This window comes from Passer domesticus, chromosome 3, assembly GCF_036417665.1.
Source record: "Passer domesticus isolate bPasDom1 chromosome 3, bPasDom1.hap1, whole genome shotgun sequence".
NCBI classification, from domain to species: Eukaryota; Metazoa; Chordata; class Aves; order Passeriformes; family Passeridae; genus Passer; species Passer domesticus.
Window position 1 is genome coordinate 22,769,025 of NC_087476.1, and position 22,647 is coordinate 22,791,671.

The 22,647-nt window shown below is 35.3% G+C and overlaps 1 protein-coding gene and 1 long non-coding RNA gene across 5 annotated transcripts in view; one reads left to right on the plus strand and one right to left on the minus strand.

The window, feature by feature from the left end:
* Positions 1-22,647, minus strand: part of CSMD1 (CUB and Sushi multiple domains 1) — a 1,052,894-nt gene that overhangs the window by 658,498 nt on the left and 371,749 nt on the right. The window lies entirely within an intron of this gene.
* Positions 1,035-10,351, plus strand: LOC135297960 (uncharacterized). Of its 2 annotated transcripts, XR_010359905.1 has the most exons (4): positions 1,035-1,205; positions 1,370-1,441; positions 8,717-8,813; positions 10,264-10,351. It is a non-coding gene; the product is annotated as an uncharacterized LOC135297960 (long non-coding RNA). The 2 variants fall into 2 exon arrangements; XR_010359904.1 differs by having other exon boundaries at positions 1,035-1,441.

Here is a 22,647-nt window from a genome sequence, read left to right on the forward strand (position 1 = left end):
ATGTACTAGACAAGCCTCATTCCTTACAGAGCCAGGCCTCTCATTTTGATAGCAACATACAGCACACCCCATGTTCTTTGAAAAATACAGACTGCCATCTAATTTTGGCTCTCAGACAGGATTCTGCTATTTTCTTCTGGAGCTAATAATACCTCAGCAGATTGTGAACAGGCTGTAGAACGGTTCTGCAGAGCTTACCAGCTTTGCAGTTTCTATTTCAACATTTCTAACCGAAACCAAAACTGGGTTGCCAAGAGAGCTAAAATGTCTGAACAGTAGAAAGTGCCTCATGCCAAAAATCAGGTGGTTTTGCAAAATCTCTTACAACAGCTGGCATGATTACATAGAAAATTGAACTATTTTTCATTTATTACTGTGAGCTGTACAGGGCGGTTTCCAAGTTCAGGAACTGAAGCAACCTGCCCAAGTGTTATCACAACCACTTAGCCCACAGCAAAAAAAAACAGGCAAGGAGAGAGTGGTGCTGGGAGCAAGAGAGGGGATTTAAATGCCTCCTGGGAGTGTGAGCAGCCTGGAGCATGGTGACCAGGAGCATGGCTCAGAAGTGAAGGTGTGGCACAACAGGAGCAGGCAAACAGGGGCGTGGCATGGCAGTGTAGGTATGGTGCAGCACTTTGCGCCAGCACTTTGTGCAGGCAGGGCAAGAAGAAAGGGCTTTTCTCTGACTGTCCGAGAGCCACAAACAGAGGCCACAAACAGACTAAATAAGGAAGAGCAAAGAAATTCTGTTTCTACATAATGCACACAGCATGAAGGACAATCAAGAGGAGCTCAAGTGTTTTGCCTGGTCCCAGAGATTTGTTATCTGTGGCATAACCTGATCCAGCAAGTCCTGTGACTGGAGTGCCCCATTTGATGGTTACAAGTTTTTCAGGGGCAATAAGCAGGGAAGAAGAAGTGAAGGGGCGACACTGTATGTAGCAGAAGGGGTAGAATTTGTGGAGCTCACAGTTGGCAATGGCTCAGTTTGAGAGAGTTTCTGCATAAGACTCAAGGGGCAAACACATCATGTGAATGTCACTGTGGGTGTCTACTATCAACCTCCCAGCCAGGACAATGATGCTGACAAATTATTCTATGAGGAACTAAGGAACGTCTCCAAGCCAACAGCTCTTGCCCTTATGGGGGACTTTGATTTTCCAGACATTACCTGGGAGAACCACACAGCTGTTACAACTCAGAAGGTTCCTAAAAATCCTGAATGACAGCTTTAGGGAATAGGTCCTAAGGGAGATGGCTTGGAAAGATGCCCTCCTTGATCTATTGCTTGCCAACAAGGAAGATCTCATAATGGAAGATTGGTTGCTGTCTTGGCCACAACAACCAAGTTTAAAATTTCTGTTGACAGGAGGGAAATTGCCAGCAAACCTCAACTCTGGACATGAGGAGAGCAGAATTCAGGCTGTTCAGACAATTTTAGGTAAGGTCCCCTGGGAAGATGTTTTTGTTGGTGTGGGAGTCATTAAGTACTGGTCACTTTTCAAGCATTACATGCCAAAGGCACAGTAGCAGGTGATTCCCAAATGTCTGAAGTCAGGCAGGTGAGACAAAAGGCTGGCCTGGCTGAACAGGAATCTCTTCTTGGAAAATAAGGCAAAGAAGGAAGATATACGCCCTGTGGAAGCAAGATTAGTTATCATAGAAGAATAAGAAGAAGCTGCTTGCCACTGTAGGGATAAAAGTCATCCAATCAAAGCTCAACTGGAGTTGAAGCTGGCCAGAAATGCAGGGACAATAAAAAGAGTCTTTTCTAATATATTATTGGCAAAAAGCAGTAGAAAATGAATTGGCCCATCACAGGATAAGGACAGTCACTCCATGCACAGGAATAAAGGTAGAGGTGTTTAATGCAACTTCATGCTGAACCCTAAGTCTAAATGTATATCTAATGTTATGCGTGAATGGTTTATGTACTTGTTTACATGTCCAACCACACACACTCTCCCTTCTATTTTGATGCACAAAAGGAAAGATACTGCAGCACACAAAAGGATAAATGGGTCATACTACTAACAGTCAAATACTTGGGTTTTTTTAAACTATTCTGTCTCTTATAAAAACTTCTGAAGTATCTGTGAAAATATGCACAGACATTCTATAATCTTTGAAATGAGATTTAAAGCTTAGCCATTGCCAAGGGTAATCTAGCATTTCTACACTTGTTATAATAATTTGTCAATAAATTCTAGTATTGTTTAAAAATTATAATTAGGAAACTTATAATGCATATTCTGTCATGCTTTTCATCTATCATTGGTTTTAGTTCAGTACATTGGATGCAGAATTCTAGAGCAAAATAAAGAGCAATGACAGGAATGACAGTCTCTGTATTTCTGATGATTAAAAGGCTGAGTGCTCGCCAGCAGCAGCCTGCTGTCAGTAAAAATGAATCTGAAACAGATGCCAACCACATCAACAGCTTGAGCCATATACATTTTTTATTAGACAAAGACAGAAATCATGATGGAAGTAAACAGGTACAAGGCACACAAAAGAATACCACCACTACACCTCAAATTCAAAATATATTACTCTATGTCCAAACTAGGTAATTCTGTTCCTATATAAACCTGCAAAACCAGTATGTTTAGTGTTAAAATATGAATACAAATAGAAGTTGGTACAGGCTGTTGTAATTTTATATTTAACCTCTGTCAATCTTGGATATTGTTTTAGTAACACACAAACAGAAAAATCTATTTACTCACACTGGAGCAATAATTTCAGTTTTCTTTTGTTTTCTTTGATATCTAAACTTTATATCAAAGTAATGTGTATATGCTAGTGAGTATATCGCTAAAAAGCTCTTTCCCTACTATCCAAGCATCTAGCTTTAGCTAATCATATGCTGAGGAAAAAAAAAACCCAACCTCACCGCTACAGAAACAACAAAAAAAAGTCTTTTTTAAGGTTTTTGTCCTCAAAACTGTTTAGGATTAATACTTGTTTAATCATATTTCAGTGTCTCTCTATTTTAAAATTTGTGGGTTTGTTTTCATGTTACTACCCACTTACTGAAATGTTCAATTTAGCTGGATACCAAAATTTATTTAGAGACCCCTGCAAATATGCAGTTCTGTGTCGAGACAAGTGCCTGAAAACTGGAAAAGTAAACACCAGCTCTATCTTCAACAAGCGTAAGAAGAAGGACTCGGGCAACAGGCCAGTCAGTATCACCTTGATTGCTGGAATCACTGGGAATATGAGGGGCACCTTTCTGAAAATCATTTACAAGTATGTTAAAGACAAAAATAAAAATCATGAGGAATGGTAACAGCACAGCTTCACCAAGAGGAAGTAATTCTTGACTAACTTGACAAAGTTCAGTGATGAAGTGATTGACCTGTGGATGATGAGACAGCAGCAGAGTTCAGCCTTTGAAATGGTCTGAACATAAGATGTGATATACGGGTTGTTTAAGCAGGCAATGAAGTGGATTAAAAACTGAGTCCAGTCCAGTTTAGCAGAAGGTCAAACTGCTATCTAGAGGCACTTTGACAGGCTGAAGAAATGGGCTGACAGGAACTTCATGAAGCTCTGCACACTGGAACAGGCTTTCCAAAGAGGTTGTGGAGTCTACCTCACTGGACATATTCAAGAACTTCCTGATGCAATCCGATGCCATGTGCTCTAGGATAACCCTAGCTCAATTACTTGTTACATGCACTTTATCTCAACATACTGCATATTTTTTTCATTCCACATTGTGTAGAAAACAAAATTTCGAAAACTATTTTAAGTAGCCACTTGGGGGGACTGAGTGAATACTAATCACAATATCCTTGATTATTTCTTAAATTATTCAAGAGAAATATACAGTCTATTTCTAAGTACAATACAGTACAATTATTTAAGTTTAAGTTATATAATTTTGTATTTTTCCATTGAGTGGCTGGTTTAGTCTTTATAAAAATGCGTACAAAATGTTCATTATATCCAAGCTTCCAAATCATTGAGTTGTCTGTTTATTAAATATAGAAGTTTAATCTGACCATGACTGGTTGTTGTATCTTCTCAGCAACTTCTGCTCATCTAGACTACCTTATAAATATTCCTATTAAATGTCATGAAGTAGATTGAATTATTGTTCTCATGAGGCTTATTTTATTTTGCTAAGAGCATATTTCATTTTACAGGGAACTGGCAAATTTCTGCTCTCACTTATCCTGCCATAACAACTGTAATGAATTTAATTGCTTATACCAAGAGGCATAACAAATAATCTCAGAAGCACTCAATTCAACTCTGATTTGGGGAAAATAACATTTTCTCCCTATGCTGGCAGCAAAAACAGAGTGAGAATTTGGACTCTTGGTGCACCTGAGCATCATACAGTTTTGCTGCAAGTGCACTTGAAATGCTAAATGTGCGAGAAAAGACTTCAAAATGCTGTCAGCTTCTTTTACCTGAAATCAGAACACTTGTCATCAGGAAAATAATATCATACAATGGAAGATGAAAAGTAAAATCTGTAGTGCTATACTTTATTGCAGCCTACACTGGTGACCAAGATCAGTTCATTCCAACAACAGAGGGAAAGATTTCATATTTTTCTTTAAAAGCACAACGCATAGAAGTCTTTCGAAGTTTCTGTCCTTTCAGAACTGGATAAAAAAGGTCAGAAGAAAGACAGAAAATGGAAAAAGAAGAAAAAGGAAGAAGCCTAATGCATATTTTCTCTTTTTTTAACTGCAAAAGATTGGAAAAAATTCTAATTTTTTTTTTCTTTACACTGGGAAGTATTGTACTCATTATGCAAGTTGATAGACTATCAGAAGAAAATATAAACATAAGGACTTACAAGGAATCTCTAATTCAAAACTGCTAACATATTCAAACTTGTGAAGGTCTTGGTGCTACCTCTAAGAATCATCAGAGATTAAAATTCAGTCTCTAGGTCCCTTTTTCTCTGCATTCTTTGACGGTCTCACTAAGAAGAGATAACCACAACCCTAGTATTTAAAACAGAAAGTCTCTCCTCAGTTTGCTGAGATCACACATCTATGCTAACACAAACACCTTCTCGTGTCCATGCACTTGAGAGCAGGAGGTCACCCTGCAGCCTTTCAAACCAGCTGAGGGCTCTGGTGCAAGTCCCTCTCTGTCATTAGCTCTGCCGTGTCTCCAAGCTTATCTATCCATTTCAGACATGATGTCCCCTAGAACTATTAATAGTAGCTATTGAGGAAGAAAGCATCCCTAACCCTGGAATTCTGGGGGAAAACGGATACAGCTTTAATTGTTTTCTCTAGAAAACAATTAAGCATAAGCCAGGCAAACTTGAAACATTCTGCTTGATATGATTTCAGTGAAAGCATAGTGCACTCACCCTTCAAAACCATGGGCTACACATGTGGTTGTAATGTAAGTCTAAAAATATTAAATTAAGGTTTATTATGGAGTTTCAAAATAAAATCAAATAGTAATTTTTCAGAGATATGAATTCAACATCACTCTACTAAGATACTTTATCGAGATCTTAAATAATAAACATACATAATTCCTGATTTTTTTTTAGCATATTTACTGAAGCCATGCAAAGGCATAAAGATGAATGCAATGCAGACAGCAGTTAAAGAAATTACTACAGTTGATGTCTCACTTTTTTATCTGGATTTCTAAACTATTTTATTCTTAGCTACCAAAATATATTATTGCTTACATAAATGCTTTTGATCTTGTTTTGCTTTTGTCTAAATGCATTAATAATTCTGAAAGGAAAATAGAAATCTACCAATTTGTAGCTACTTTTACTTATGAAAAAGTTTCTAGAAAAAGCAATTAAAGAAAAGTTGAGATGATTACAGGATAAGCTAAATGATAATATGATGATAAAATGATAATATAAAATTTAAAGATACCATGAAATAAGTATTTTTATTTAGAAATACACTTATGCAAATTGCTGGATCATATGCTTTTACAAACTTAGTTTCAGAAGAAATACACTTCTGTCTTTATGACAAATAACAAACTTGCTTTTGTTAGAAAAATATATGAAATATATTTCTGATAGTGTGGGGAGGAATGGAGTTAAAACTTCAGAAAAAAAGGATTCAGAAAAAAATATCTTTGGGAAGTTTCTCTCCATTATTACAATACAATGGAAGATAACAATAATTTATTTTTAATAGTTCTCTTAAGAAGACACTGTGCAAACTTGTACAATTCCATTATTAATTTTGCTCATGCCCATTTTTGGACACTGTGTAATGTAACTGAGAACACCTGACTAGAGAGAGGAGTGAAATCATCAGTTGAGTCCCTATGACCCAGAAGGTTGTCATAACGGATAAGACATTAATGAAGATCTTACTTGCAGTTCTCACAATGTCACATTAACCACCCAGAAAAAACACACTAATTCAACATAAACAAAACTTTGTATCTTCTAAGTAAATGCTACCATGTCTGTATCAAACTGTTACCCTCAAATTTCAGTATTTTATAATTTTCTGTATCAAGTAAAAAAGGAAGATTTGGGTTTGATTTTCAGTTTTAAAAAGAACAAGGAAAAAGAACTACTGACACGAACACATAAGAATGAAGATATGGCCACTGACTGCTTTCAGTTCATTGAAGGCAAAACAATGCCAAACAAGAAATAAGAGTGTATTTTATTGTTCTGTTTGAATGTTTTGTTTCCAGAGTATTTTTTACGACTAGACAACTACTGATAGAATGGCTAAACTGACTTCAGGCACATGAAACTGTGACAAGTGTGAGCAGCACACCTTTGTAGGATGGCCTGGCTCAGCTTCCCACTATTTTGCATTCACAGTTGTGTTACTAGGCCACAAAAAAGGTTGTCAGAAACATGTACATTTAAGGAATAGCAAAATTTTTTTTCTTTGTTGTGTTTCAGTTTTGACTGGCAAAACTTCTACTTTGTTCTCTTTTAGAACTAGAATGAAAATAAGAGACAAACAACAAGAAAAAAAGAGACAAGCAAATAAACAAACAAAAACAACCCAATGAAAAATAAATCTCTACCATTTAACTTCAGTTAATTCCTGGTTCAGTCTGTGCCTGACTCTGAAATCAGATGGGATTCTTACAAATATGATAGATGTTGTGGAAAAGTACTGACTATGTATTAAGAGACAAATATTCTGTAAAAATATACCTTTTATTACTTTCCTATTCTTGAATAGTGTGAGTTTCAAATGGAATGCTTTAATGTTCACATGGCACTGAAATTGTAGAGGTTTGTGAAAATCAATATACAGTTTTGTAGGCTAGGCAGCCAAAGAAAGCCCAGACAGCAATCAAAGATGAGGTTTGTATTATCCAAAGGACACCATAAGAGAGCATGGCTTCCTAAAATTCCAATTCTGTGTGAGATTTAACCAGCTGACCAACATGGTCTCTCACATATTTTGTTCTAGAATTTGGCCACACTCTAATAGACTACAGAAAAACCTGTGTTATAATTAGTAGGGCAGAAAGGATTTGGCAGCATATTCCTTCAGCTGACAAACTGTCTGCATGTTCCAATCAATGAAACTTCATCACGTTTCGGGTTTCTCTCCCAAGGCAAAGCCTTATTTTTATTTGTGTCTGCATATGATGAAAGCCATACAGGCTAGTCTATCTCAGAATGGATCCAAAACTGTACTGAACTGTTCACTCCAGAAATATATTTACTCCATGATTGGTTTCAACCTTGCTGATTGAACCTCTTTAGAGCAAAGCAAAAACGTGAAGCAATAACTTACATTTTGTATGCACTTCCTCAGCTACAGAATAGAGACAGAATTCACCATACATTGCCTCCAATCACAGAAGACTGAATTATTTATGCAGAGAGATACTCAGTGTAATAATGTGCAAGAGAGTCTGCAATGATCTATTTTTCTGACAGGACCTGTTTTCAGATCTTGGCTATAATTAGGCACAGATGACTTTTGAACTTCTCACATGAGTGATACAAATCTGAGTCTTTTGTCTTTAGTTCCAGAAACATTTTTATCTCCTTTTTTTTTCTTCCCCTTCTCTAGTATTGTGGACAATAAGAATTATTTTGACAAAATTTAAATTTGGCATATTCTTTAAAAAAAACCCTATTTTGCTACACTCTGACTACAGATTTAAATCCCAAAATTACTCATCTCTCTTATCAAAGTGGAGTTTGCTTTTTTTCTGAGAAAAGTAACAGAGAAACTATAGCACACAGCAGCGATTGAATCACAAACCCACTATATTAAAGTTTTTGCCACTTTCAATATGGATACACACTGTAGGGGGCTTGAAAAAAACAATTCCTTGAATACTTTTTTTTTTTTCTACTTAGTTCTTTCATGTTTTGACCAAAAAGTGGTCTCTGTGCTAGTAATTGCAAAAGGCTGAAATCGCCTTTTTTTAAGGCTCTCTCTGTACAGAAATCAAAGATCGCACTGAACTTTGAGGGCCACTATATCAGAGAACACAAGCTATGAGGGAAGTTGAGACTGAACTCAGCTGGCATGTCACAGAGATAAGTCATTTTGTCGGGACTGTTGTACAGTTGCCTTTTGAATTAATAACTCAAGTCAAATATGCTCTTTTATCCATTTGTATTTTCATTGAAAATCCAAGGATTTTCATATGGCACTACAAACAATTTGGTGTTGAAAGGTTTCCCCTAGAGGGAATACAATCCTCCAAAAAGACTGTCACATGGTTTCTCTGAAAGACATTTTGTATCTGTCTGCAGAGCACTTTGGATGACAGAATTAAGTCGACAGTTCTACAGAAAAAAAAGACAGAAAATAAAGCTCCCGTGACACATTCACTCACTGACAACAAACATTGTGAGCAGCCATGAACCAGAACTTCTTTCATGGCTAGACAGACTGTGCATTCTTAATCTTTCCACTGATATTTGAGGCACAAAAAAAGCATATCATTAAAGTGAAAAAAATTAACAGTCTCAATTATTTTTTCAGATTTTTCAAAATTTCTAGACTGATGATATAGCCATTTAATGTAATTAATACCAAATTTCTAGAGGTTGATATATAATTCGATTTATAATCTATTTATTGAAAGTGGGAGTCTTTCTGAGAACTAAGAGATGAAGAATTAATGAAAAATAAGTATAGCAAAGATTAAGACAGAATATAATTTATGAAGATTTTTTTGGTAAGAGAAGCAGTATTTCATTCGGCTGTGATTTCACTTTTCTTTCAATTTTTTTTTTTTTTTTTTTTTTTTTTTTTTTTTTTTTTTTTAATTAGGAAATGCAGACTGTAAAAACAAAATTTTGTAGAGGTATTATTATTGCACTGAAAATCTCTTACATAATTTTTTAAGAAAAAACCTGACAATCCTGAATTTAAATAATTCTGTTTCAGGCAGAATGATGAAAAGTGTGTGAGAAACCAATGGTATTTCCTTGGTTTCAGAAAATACTGTGTTTTGTGTTTTCAGTAGACCAAGAAATAAAGCAATAATTGAGCCTTTAAAAATTACAGTAGACTATAGGGAAGACAAAGAGACATCATGATTTGTTGCTATTTTCAGAAGCTATAGAACAGACTCAATTTCCAGATACAATAGGAGTAACATAGCATGACAATCTAGATGATCATTAGTATTTAATTTCTGGAAAATTTCCAGAAATTTCTGGAAAATCCTTTTTTCAAGTAAATGGTCTGATTTTTCATTTTCAAGGTAATGCAGACTTCCACCAATACAGTAGTTAATGTAACCTGAGCATTTCACAGTATGACTGTAGAGCAGTTAATATACTGATCTCTTTACTGATCCCTCTAAATTTCTTAAGAGTTGAGATCTAGAAATTTCTAAATATAGTGCAAAATTAATGTAAACCATTTATACCAAGCTGTTATGGAATCCCTGGTGTATTTTGAACAGAGTTAGTGTCAATTCATTTTTAAGTATTACTCTGCATTTGCTGTGACAATAATCATTCTGCAACCAAATGCAATACATGACAGCAGGTATTTTTGTTTGGAATCAGGATAAAGGAAAGAGATTAACAGGAACAACTTGATGATACAAGCCTCTCCTGCCATGTATTTGCCTCCTCCAGACAAGTAAAAAAGAAATGCAGAAATCTAAAGTGAATTTAAAAAACCTTTATGTTCTCAAGAGAAAATGTCAATATTGAAGACATGGGTTGAAGTTTTCTAATAGAAACCAATTGCTATAGGATATAATATTATTATAAGCATGCCTGCACAGACAGAGGAAAGCAGTACCTGGGAGCTCTTTTTTATCATGTTCTTTCTTTTACAGGACAATTTATTTTTCTCCTAACTCTGTGGACTATTGTGAGATGGCAAATGGACACAAAAATAGTGACATTTCAATAAAGGAAATCTGAGACAAACAGTGGTTTTCTGTTTATTACAACAGCAGTCTGTCTGTGGACATACTGTATGGAAAGATATGTTTAACAGCTGAGCTGTGTAGCTTTCTGCATATTTTACTAAAGTGTTGTTTGACAATAGACCACTTATTTATAATTTTTAAATATGCAAATGTATTGACATCCATCAACATAATGCATTTCTTAAAATCTAAGAACTTCATACAAGAAGAAGCCAGATGTGTTTCCTATTTTTGCAATATTTCTGAACAGCTGTAGATAGCCAGCTCTTAACTAAAACAGATTCTTAAAACAGATTATTTAATATAAATAAATTACACTCTGAAGTGCATGAGCAGACAATACTATACCATAAATGTTCAAAATAATCTTTTAAGATTGAAATAGCACTTTCAAACTGTATCATATACACATATTTAAACAGAATACCTATTAACGCAGAGTATGGATATTCTTGCTAAGATTTTTTATTTCATTAATCTTTTGTATAGTTGAGAAACAACTACATATCAACATAACACTTAATGCATTCAACTTTAATACAAACCTATAATCAAAGTGGATAAAATATGACTAATATTTTCTTAATAAATTATTATGAAAAAGATATGCTGAATATGGAATCAATAGGCTTCCACTGAAGAAAGCAAGGATAACTGGAAAGTTGCTTTTCCAAGCTTTAGAACTTCTATGCTTATGCTAAAGAAAATCCAGAACTAGGCCATTCAATCAATTCTATATTTTTCATTCTGTCATTGTATGAAGCTAAAATTGATATTTCCAAAAGCTTTCCATTATGCTTGATCCAAGTTACCATGCTCAATAACATTCCTTGTATTACAGAGTCTAGAAGATGTCAAACAAAACCTAATCCAGGCAGAGAGACCCTGGTTAGAATTAATAGAAAACTGATTTAATCTTTTTTTTATATAGGAAGCCAAATGCAATGATTGAGATTGCTGTCTGCAATGCAAGCAGGAATGGAAGGATTGGGATGCAAGTCACTGTTAGCTTTACATGATCTTCATGCTGATCTACATCTTCAGGCAGTACCATGCTCATGTAGGCTTCAAGGGTTTCTCTGACTTAGCTGCCAAAGTCATCCTGATTCTAAAAGAGCAACTAGAGATAAGTGGTTGCAAACTCAATTATTTGATCTTCTGAACCTTACTACTCAAAGTTGCCACATTTCTTGGTTTAACTCTCTAAATGTATGCTATTCAGGGACCAATTACAGAGTGCCAAAACAGGAGTTGAAGGTTAGACAGTCCTTAGGTTATTGCAGTCCATACTCAACTAATTTTAAACATCCACAGAGGATTTAGAGATATGCTACAACATACAGAAAAATTCTCTAAGAGAAGGGAAAAATATGAAATTTTATGTATAAACTTGAAAACAAAACATACAAGAATCAGTTTCATCAGTAGAATCTATTATTTACATTATGTTCACACTTAATCTCCATCATTCCCGTCATTGTTTTCAGTTCACACAAATCACAACAAGAAAAATAATTCAGTCTGAAGTGAAAACATACTTTGGGTTGACTGAGGTACAGAACATGATAAACTGAAACAAAAAAACCCCCACACTGTAGAGTCCTATTCTTAGCAGCAGGATCTGAATGTTACTGAACAATTTACTACACAGAAAAGTAAGAAGACCTAGTCTATATTCTAACAAATTCCATTTACTATAGTTTCCATTGTAGCTATCTGGACTATAAAGGAATGATACTAAAAAGAAAAGGAAAGACAGACTAAAAAGTCTGCTTTGATGATGTTAATGGCATGTCAATATGTTTACATTAATTTCTTTTATTTCCTTTCTTATGAATTCACTGGCACTTTGACATCGAGGGCTACTTGCAAAGAATAATCTTCTTTCCCTTGGACGCCCTTCTACCTACTCTTCTGAGGAACAGTAGCATTATTTGGAAATAGCAACCAGTTTTTGATCTGGAAAAGAAATTATAGAGAAAGGATTGTGACAAACAGCCCATAAATCACTGCATGTGGAAATATGTGAAGAGCTGCTGTATGTCCACAGTTTACTGACCTGAACTTCTCTGCCTTTGCAGGATTTTACAGCAGTAAAATACTATTAAAGTAACCGCTAATACTATTGATACTATTAAAGTAACACATCCTCTGTATTTTTCTTCAATGCCTGCACTTCTACATCTAGAAAAATGGCTACTATTGGAAAAGGTGGCTTCCTTTTTATAACTGTTTTTCAAAAGAAAGAAGATCTGTAAGGATTTCTGTGTCTAAACACTGAGACAAAGAAATGTGATTTGAATAACCAGTTCTGCAATTTTTTAATTTACTTCACAGCATTCTTCATAGAAAATTTCTTTCTGGGCACACATAATCCACCATCTGAAATGACCACATTACACCATCAGATAGACTTCCTTCAGCTGCACTCCTAATGCCTGTGGGCTTCTCTTTTTAGGTTGAATTCTTCTGCCACATGTATGGTAGATGCAAATCATGAAAGATTTAAGACAATCATGAGCAAGCATCGTTACATACATTTGAGATGCTTCAAACTTCAGAAGTGTTTCTAGCAAAATTAAAGAAACATCACTAAATATTTAAAGACTTGCTATGAGATGTCTCCTCTTCAGAAGGGAAAAAGAAAAAGAGAATTACCAGATCCATATTTTGTGGCTGCACATAATCAGGAGTTCTGAAAATATCTAAAATGACAATTTTCATATGAAAATCACTGGTTAGTAATCTCTAGATAGAAAGGATTTTCTTTTATATGAAATAAAAGTTATGAAAAACTTCCCAAAATGCAATTACAGTGTCAGGAAATTACAATGTTGAAAATTCTGCATTTTTTTTTAATCTGCAAAAATCAGGATTTTCTTCAGCATTTTTTTCTCTTCCCTGTGCATCATCACAGAGCTAAAACTTTATATATTAACTCACATATGAATTATGGGGGAAAAGCATAAGAAACTTCATTAATTCAGATAGATTATTTAAAAAGTAGTTGCAGAATTTTGGTCTAGTAGTATTTCCACTACAAACTGTTCTGCTAGCACATGGCCCAGATCTGGTAGAAAAGAGCTCAACTTCATCGTCTTTATCCTGCCACTGGGGAGATGCAAAGCCTGGTTTGCTCCACATCTTACTGCTAACACTCAGCAATAAACCAGATTTTAGTGTTTTTATCAACCCAATAAATCCACAACTCAAGATTCCAACGAGGATGAGAACCCTTTCTATAAAAGAATGCCATTTCAGGGGCCTTTTGAATCTCCCATGATCTTGCTTGCTGCTTTCTTCAAATTAAAATTAAAAGAGGAAACAAAGTGAATACACAACATTTCTACTTTTTTTCAATAGCTAACACTTTCACGGAACCTACTCTCTTTGTGGCAAATTTTGAGTGTTGCATAAACTCATACGAATGCAAAAAAATCACTCACCCTTATCAAATACAGGGTTATGCATAAAGAAAAATATAGTAATTCTCTTAAAGCTTGTATTGATATTGAACTTATTTTAGGAAAAGAGAAAAGTAAAATAAGCATGGACAAAGGAAATAGGTAGGGTGCCCACTGTGCTATAATTGTAATCTCTAGGAGAAAATATGTTAATTACTCTTCAGAAAACTGAAACATTAAATGTTTGTCTTCTGACAAACATTTAATACTTTGCCACTCTAGTCTCACCTAGAAAACTAAATAACCTCTTGAATTTACCTTGTAACAGTATGTGTTCAGATTACTGAGGGTCATGTTTCATTCTAGCATCATGTCCTGCATTTTCTGCAGTAAGTGATCTGCCATGAAATGATTTGCCAGCTTTCCCTGTGAACTGAGGAGAGAAAAACTCTGTGTAGAATGAACAACAGAATAGATATTCTGCTTTCACTAAAGGCATCCATTTGTGTTTTGAGATTTTTGTTTTAGAAAGTCTTCTGTAAAATTAAAAGACTTCAGGTATCTTGCAGTAACTCTATGCTAACATGATAGTTCTCTCCTTTCCAACACCAGCTAAAAGCCTTCCTCTACTTTTCAGCCCTGGTCAGAGAAATATTTTCTCTGACTATGCTGCTGTGAAATTCTGTCAGCATCTCCCTGAGAGTCCAGTAGAGAATAAAGAAAATAGAAGGGCAGATGGTAAAAGATGAAACCCCAGTAATGATGCTTTACGAGCACATTGCAGGAATCAAGAGAGAGATGAATGTCACAATTGTCAGGAGCTACAGCAGTACTTTTCTGTAGGATTCAAGGAGTTCACTTTTTACAGGCCACAGCACTACCCTGTGGAGGTACAGCTTCTGCTCTCTGCATTTCCTGACTGCAGTTCTATTCTCTTCTCTGTCCCATTTCACAACTGAGCACCCTGGCTTGAGATCTATCTCAGTCACCTCTCAGTGCTCGTCCTTGCAGTGCTCTGTGCAGCAATCTGACCACACTTTAACCACACAACAGATGACTTTCTCTACTTCCTAGGAAGAAGTTTCTCGTGTCATAAAAATTATTTTGGATAATGATTGGTGGAACATTTTGCTTCATATTAAAGGTGGTCTAGAATCTTTGTTTCCGTACTGTTCACCTTTCATGATCTTCTGATTGGCACCTTTATAAAAGAAATTTGAAAAGCAAGACCGATAGCTAAAGCATACTTAATTTTTCAGTGTACTTCAAATATTATGAGAAAGCCAAAAGTGATGGCAGATGTTAAGGTTATCTCAGTAACATTAACTCGGCTCTATGTATCTTTGCTGCTATTTATTCTTCAGAGCAGACGATTCCATTTTTTGAAAAGGGATATGAGAGCATAACACCTTAAGTCACCAGCTCACTTGCAATTTCCTAACCCTGCTGCTGACCCAACACACAATACAGAGCACATAATTTCCCTGTTCTGTACCTGGTTTTCTCTTTCTGTCTTTGCTGTCTGTTTGAAGTCTTTGAACCAAGGTTGAGGGTTTTGGTTTTTGGGGCTTTTTTTCTGAAATATATATTCAGCATCTAAGCATCTATACCATCTAAGACTGAAGTCCAACATTCAGTGGGCTCTTTTAAATATTGACCAGTAACTGTGCATGTACACTGCAGTACAGTTTTCTTTACCTCAGAAGAGCAAAAGGAGGAAACAGACAGTAAATTCCATCTATATTCACTCTAATATGACACTGATATTCCTTCACATAATATTTTCATTGACAAATGAGCAAAGTCTATTAGATTTACAAAACACATAGATAAAATGAATTAACTGTGGTTACATATCTGAAAGACAGCAGTTCTGATGGAAGTAACAAATTCCAGAAACATAAGAAATCTGTATCATAATAATTAATTCTCTACTGTTAGTGCAGTCAGAACAGAAAGAATTAGGTTTAATTTATGGTAGCACAAATAGGATAATAGAAAACCCTTCCATACAGAAGATGCTCAAAAACATTTAGTAGACTGTGAATTTAAAATTAGGTGAGCAGTTCTTAGGACATACACTTAGCACTCTCTTGATGATCCTGGAAAGGCCTAGGTAATTTCTTCAGTTCCCTTGAAGTCTTATGTTATAGAATTTGGTAACCTATTTGCTATCTTCTGTGGTTTAGAGTAAGAATGTTCCAGACAAGACATATTCAATAATTTTCAATTATCTGATGTATTTAAAATTAATTTATTCTGGAAACTCATATGCATACTAGGACAGAGAGCAGATGAGCAGATCATGGAATTTAAAGTGTTGTTTAATTATTGTCACTTGGTTAACTCCAAAAGAAACAGAACATGACAGCCCAGGTACCTACCAGGTAGAACTAAAATCCCTGCAAATGAAAGATAGTGCTTTTTGACCTGTACACTTCTAGAGCTGTAGAAACCTCCAGAATATTCCTCTTTCAAATGATTCCCCAGCATGTCCTAATGATGTTTTTAAACAATGATAAATTGGTGCATTTCAGTAAAGTTAAAAATAATAAAAACAAAAAAAACAAACCCACCAAAAAAACAGTTGCAAAGACCCACAGTTATGGTTTTGCATAAATTATTTCAAATTAAAAGTGAAAGTATTTTTATGTTTGAAGATGTCATTAGAACTGTTCTTCCATTGTTGTAAAAGAATCTGCAAAACTTTTGAAATGAGCTCATGCCTGTTTTGATTCCCGTGTAAAGAAAGATCTGAAATAGCCACTGTTTTCCACCTAAAAGGCCTATTAGAAACAGTGCTTAGGATGATAGTTAGCGATTTAACTTAATTCCTGTAAACACTATGATGGATCTTTTAATTCAGGTCAATTAATCTAATTGACCCGAATTAGACCCGAATTCTCTGCTGACTGTGCATAGAACCAAGGGAAACTGCTAAATGCTGTTATTAATTTTGGAACCAACCTGCCTCATCCTGCCTTGAGACTGATGCCCACCAGAGAACAGCTGGCTTTCATATGACATGGAAGTTTTTCTGTGGCTGATAATTCTGAGCCCTTAAAAGTAGGTTTTAAACTACCCTACTCTAAATTCTGCATTATGACTTAATTACAAGGAAGGAGAGGATAAGCTTAGATAAAAGAAATAAAAAATATTAAAGGCAAATATCTGGACTAAGTTGTAATTTCATTAGATGCTCTGTGCAGGGACACAGACCCAGGCAGAACACAGAATCTTTGCAGCTGATGTACTTTGAATGTTTGTTGGTTTTGGGTTTTTTTTTTTCCTGCTGGAGTTGTCCTGTGCATCAAATAGTCGTTAATTACATTTGGAACATCTTTGACAATGAAGAAAATGTGTACTTTTTCCTAGTTTTATATACAAAAAGGAGAATTTAACCTGTATTTTCCAAAGCAATAGGATTAAGACCCAAAAGTTCTTGATTTTGGTACCTGTTATTGGATTATTTTTACTTTACTAAAATTTACTAAATTGAACTTCATCTGAAATAAAATTCCACTTATAACTAGTAATTTTTACAAGGCTATTATATGACTGCTAATATAAACTAATTTATTGCAATCTTCATTGGAAGATAGTATCTATGAAACAAAGGGAAGTAAAATTTACTGCAGACACATTCTGTACAAAGCTTTGTAGAGACCAAACCTCCATTTTTCAGTTATTGACTACTGCTACCATTTTTCAACAAATCTGATTTACAAGTCTTTGAAACACAGAACACAAGAAGCATAAAAATATGCAGAAAGTTTTAATGAAATTATTAAAATTATTCTGCCATATTTTACTGGGGAAATTATAGGGTGGGTTATTTCTCAAAATTAGTAAAGTTGGCAATTTCAGCATTGCTGCTTTTCTGCTAAGTGGTAATTAAACCATTTTATACACCACATGAATCTAAGACCATTTTTTATGAGTGCTCAGTTAAGGCTCCTGTCAGTCAATCACATCAAAAAGATTAGGACTAAAACTGCAGCATAACAAACATTTCCTACCTTTGCTTTAGCAATATAAGTTTATTATCAGGTTAAATCTCCAGTGGAAAAGAGGAAAAAGAGTTAATGTTATCAAAGGACTCCAACAATACCTTCATGTAAGGAAAGGACTGTGGCTGCATTGCTTTGGAAAAAATTAATTATCTGGCTACATTTACTTGGTGCAAGGAGAGTTTGTGTATTAAGATTATTCTATTTCTTAATCATTGTCTGTGCTTTTGGATATAAGTTTTCCAAATTCTTTATTCTCTACAATATACTAATCAGATTCTCATTTTCTAGACTTTGCCCATGAAATAGAATTTTATTTTGTTTGAAATTTTTCAGTAAAACTGTAAAGTGTATCACACAGGCCAATTCTTAAAACATCTAAGTTAGGAGATTGGTCTCCTTAAGCTCCCTCGATCACCAGAGTGGTAGTTTTCCTTAGAGTGATGTTTATCACAATGTGCATACAAGTGAGGATTTTTATGTACATGCTTCAAATCACTCTCTGGAGGGATCGTTATTGCTCTCTCCTGACTGTACAGAGAAACTCTGCAGCCTGGCTCTTCCAGACACCTAAGAATCGCTGACATTTCACCCTTTTATCCGGGCGTCTCCTTGTATGGCTACTCTGTCAACTCTACTCATTAGAAATCTTGCAATTGGTTTTCTTGGCATTTCTAGTTCATTTGTATGCTAGAGAAAAAAGGCTGAAATAACTCTTCTACACACAGACCAACCAAACAGCCTGCTGATATTAAAAGGGTCAGCCAACCTTTGCCAGCTCCTGGCCATGCAGTTCTTCACTGTGTTGGACCCAAATCAGACTTCTGCTAGCTTAGCATTCTATTGGATTGGCACACAGAATGGCTCACGGAAAGGGCAAGCACAATTTAAGCATGGGAGTGTGCAGGAATATATGACAAATTTGCATAAGCAGAACTACTGCCATAGAGGGAATAAACTGTTAAATAATTTCGACCTATTTTGTTTGCCTGCCCTGATAAATACAAATAATAGTGTATTTAACAATCCCATTGTGTTACATTAATTTAGCAGTTACAACAAGAATTATGTGGAAAATGGAAGACTACATTTCAACTCAAGATATAAAATATGCTTCCTAAAATCTCGAGACATTGAAATCTCATATCCTGTTGGTCCATGAAAGAAACTTTGTGCCAAAAGTCGCTGAGTAGAATGAGATCTTTGTACTTGCCTGGCATTTCCAGCTTCTTAGTTACAGCTCTAAGACACTGTGTCCTAGGGGTTCCTTCATCAACCACCCTACATCTCTCACAGCTGATAGTATGCACAGCTCCTGGGCCCAGCTTTTTAGCTGATTGACTGGCCAAAAAAATGTAAAATTTGGCTCACATTTAAGGAGGGTCAGTAAATAGGTAAGGGTATTTTTTTTTTCTTTCCACTACTCAGAGATTTCCACAACACACAGAAACTCAGTATCTTTTTATATCAGCAAAGCTGTGCTGGGTGTGCCTGAGAAGGGGGTAATCGTCTTCAGTGCCCACATGGTGTTTTGTATTTGTGACCAATACTGGACCAAAAACCTTGCTGAATGGGTTTGAATCTGTTCAAAGATTGACCAAAAATTCAAAGCTACCAATGTGGAGAACAATAGCAAAAGTTATTCCTAAGGATAAAACCTGCAGTGAACATCTCCACAGCTAGTTTGCACAAATTTTTTCAAATTCCTCTGATCACACGTAAAGAAGTAAAATCTTAATTATATATTTGCAGTTTTAGAGAAACTGAGAGCTAGAATAATAATAATAATAAATAAAAATTCTATACCTGTGCCTGTTCCTCGCCTAATGTAGTAAAAATTTCTCTGGCACTTTCAGATACAAAGAACAATACTCTATTTTTGTGTATTATGCTTGTTTTTTTGTAACATGTAATGCTGCACTTGCCCACTGTTTTTTAAAAAGTTATTTACTGCTATTGTAAGAGTCTTTATTTCTGAAAGGAAAATAAAAATTGTAGGTCTTTTTCTTTATTATTAAGTTCCAAACCAACATCACTGTATTTTAGAAGTTAAAGCATTTTTCCTGTAATTAATGTAAATTATAACTAAGTTTTTGAAGTCAACTTTTTCTGAAATATGTTTTTTCTCTTTTGATTACTGTTTTGGCATCTGTGTTGAAGTTATGGAGTCTCCCACTATAATAAGGCAAATATTAGACTGCTGTAATAAGGCAACTGGCAAATACCTGTAGGGTGTAAAACACCCTTATTTTGTTTGCAAATAACCGTCTGTATCTTGCCATAAATTTAGTGGGATTACCAAGTTACTGGAATAGTTCACAGAAGACCAAAAATCGCAGATGTGCTACGGTATGCATGCAAGTTAATATTCTACAAGCACACCTCTAAAAAAACCAAGCCAGCCAGGAAGTTTTCATCAGGTGTCTGCCATTATAGCAGTGATATGATCAACACCAGGCCCCGCATTTGAACATCAATTACAAATGACCAAAAATATTAAAAAGGTCTTGTTCTCCATATAAATGGAGAAAAAAGCACGTGTCCAGCATGCAAAATGGAGGTGCACATTACATGTTATCACTTCGACTAAATGGGGCATCTGTGGGCAACAAGTCACTCTGCCTTCTTTTCTTCTGTTTCAGGTCACTAAATATTGGAATAGGGGAACCGTAGACGAAGATATCAGGAATTCAGTTGACATAACCAGTGTACATATATGTGACAATCATAAGGCTGTGAATAAAACTAATGCTATCTTCATATATGTAACAGTTTGACTTTTCAGTTGGAGCAATCCAAAGAAAATATGTACTTTAACCTCCCATTTCAATATTATGTTCTATACAAATAACAACTGAAAAGCATTCTGGGTTAATTTTCAATATTGTAAGGAGTAAAATCTAAGTATCAATTTATATATATATATATATATAAAGAACAGGGAAGATCTTAATGTGACAAGAAAAAATCATAAGTTTTCAGCATCCTGTTTAATGCTTGATCCACACTGGAGTCCCACTTATTCATGAAGCAAAGCATTACAAGAATCCAAGCCTTCCAACTGAGGATTTGCACATGTCATACAGTGCTGTTTTAGCCAAAATAAGTACATTTTTAACACATATTGCATCATTCATCACTTGTCTTTAATCTCAACATTAAACTGAGAATGACTGGTTTGTTTTGGAACAAGAAAAGCCGAAGAAGTACATGAAAATTTTGACCAACTCCCAATTTGCAAGCTTTACAGAGTTATTTTAAATGCACAAGCCTTGAGAACAGAACTTGAAACAACATTTCCATAATATTCACTGCTATGTTTATGTTCTTATTATGAATAAAACAGCATGATAACATCTTCCAGAATTAGTTCATTATAAATACTTTATATAAAAACTGAAGTGTAAATGAAAGTATATTTAACTAGAAATAATTGATTCATTGCTTCTTCTGTCACACTAGTTAATAAAATGAAAGGCTTCAAAATAAGAAATCAGCTCCACAGAACTCTCATTTGAAAATGTCCAAGTTTGAGAAGCTATTCAGCTACACTAACTGATGGCATATGCTGTCAATTATACATAAATTTCATTCACTCAAGATGATATTCTTTCTGTTTTCACACACACATGCCCCCCTCCTTAAATAAACTGTGACAAAGCAGTAATTGAAACAGGATTTTCAGGTAACTCCATACAGGATTTTCTGTAATTTTTCTTTAAACCATGTACCCCTATACTGACAAACAGTAATTTCTGGAGGAAGATTTTGCTGCCATAGACATTAAAACAAAGGTCTTCTCCAACAAGAGAACTCAGAATTTACACTGATGCAGAAATATGTTTATAGCCATCAGAACCCACCCTGTCTCCCAGACAGCTGGACAACAACTCCATGGATTAGTGTGTTGCAATGATCTGTGCAGTCTCCTCTGGAACCCCCTCTCATTCCCCATCACCTCTGAAGATCAGACTCTCAAGTCTGCTACTTTCTGTTTGCATTGTATTGTACATCTTTTCCTTCTTTATTTTTTTTTCTCCCTATTCATAGAACCCCACCTGAAGTGCTGCATCCAGCACTGGAGGCATTAATATACAAAGGATGTGGACCTGCTGGAGTGAATCAAGACAATGACATGAAGATAATCAGCAGGCTGGAGCATCTCTCCTATAAAGACAGAGTGAGAGATCTGAGGCTGTTCTGCCTGGAGAGGTGAAGTCTCTGGACAGATTCTATCCTTTTTGGTGGGGGATGCTCACCACCAAGAAAACCAGGCAGACAGAAGCAACCAGACATCAACAACATCTTTGGAAGGAGAAGTGATATATTTCTACTTAATCTCTGATACTCTCTCTGTTCCACCTTCCCTCCCCCCACCTTTTCCTTTTCCTTTTCCTTTTCCTTTTCCTTTTCCTTTTCCTTTTCCATTTCCTTTTTCCTTTTCCATTTCCTTTTTCCTTTCCATTTCCTTTTTCCTTTCCATTTCCTTTTTCCTTTCCATTTCCTTTTTCCTTTCCTTTCCTTTCCTTTCCTTTCCTTTCCTTTCCTTTCCTTTCCTTTCCTTTCCTTTCCTTTCCTTTCCTTTCCTTTCCTTTCCTTTCCTTTCCTTTCCTTTCCTTTCCTTTCCTTTCCTTTCCTTTCCTTTCCTTTCCTTTCCTTTCCTTTCCTTTCCCTTCTTACTATTAATTTAAATTTATCAATTTTTTTGTATGAACATCTAAACTTGTTTTGTTTTCATCATGTGTTTTTGTATATTTAAACCTTTCAGGGTTCAATCAGTTTGAATCACACAGAATTCTCTTTGCTCTTCCATGCTTATAACAGATGGCAAAAGCATGGTCCTGTGGGACACAGAGCAGGTATTTTTTGCTGTC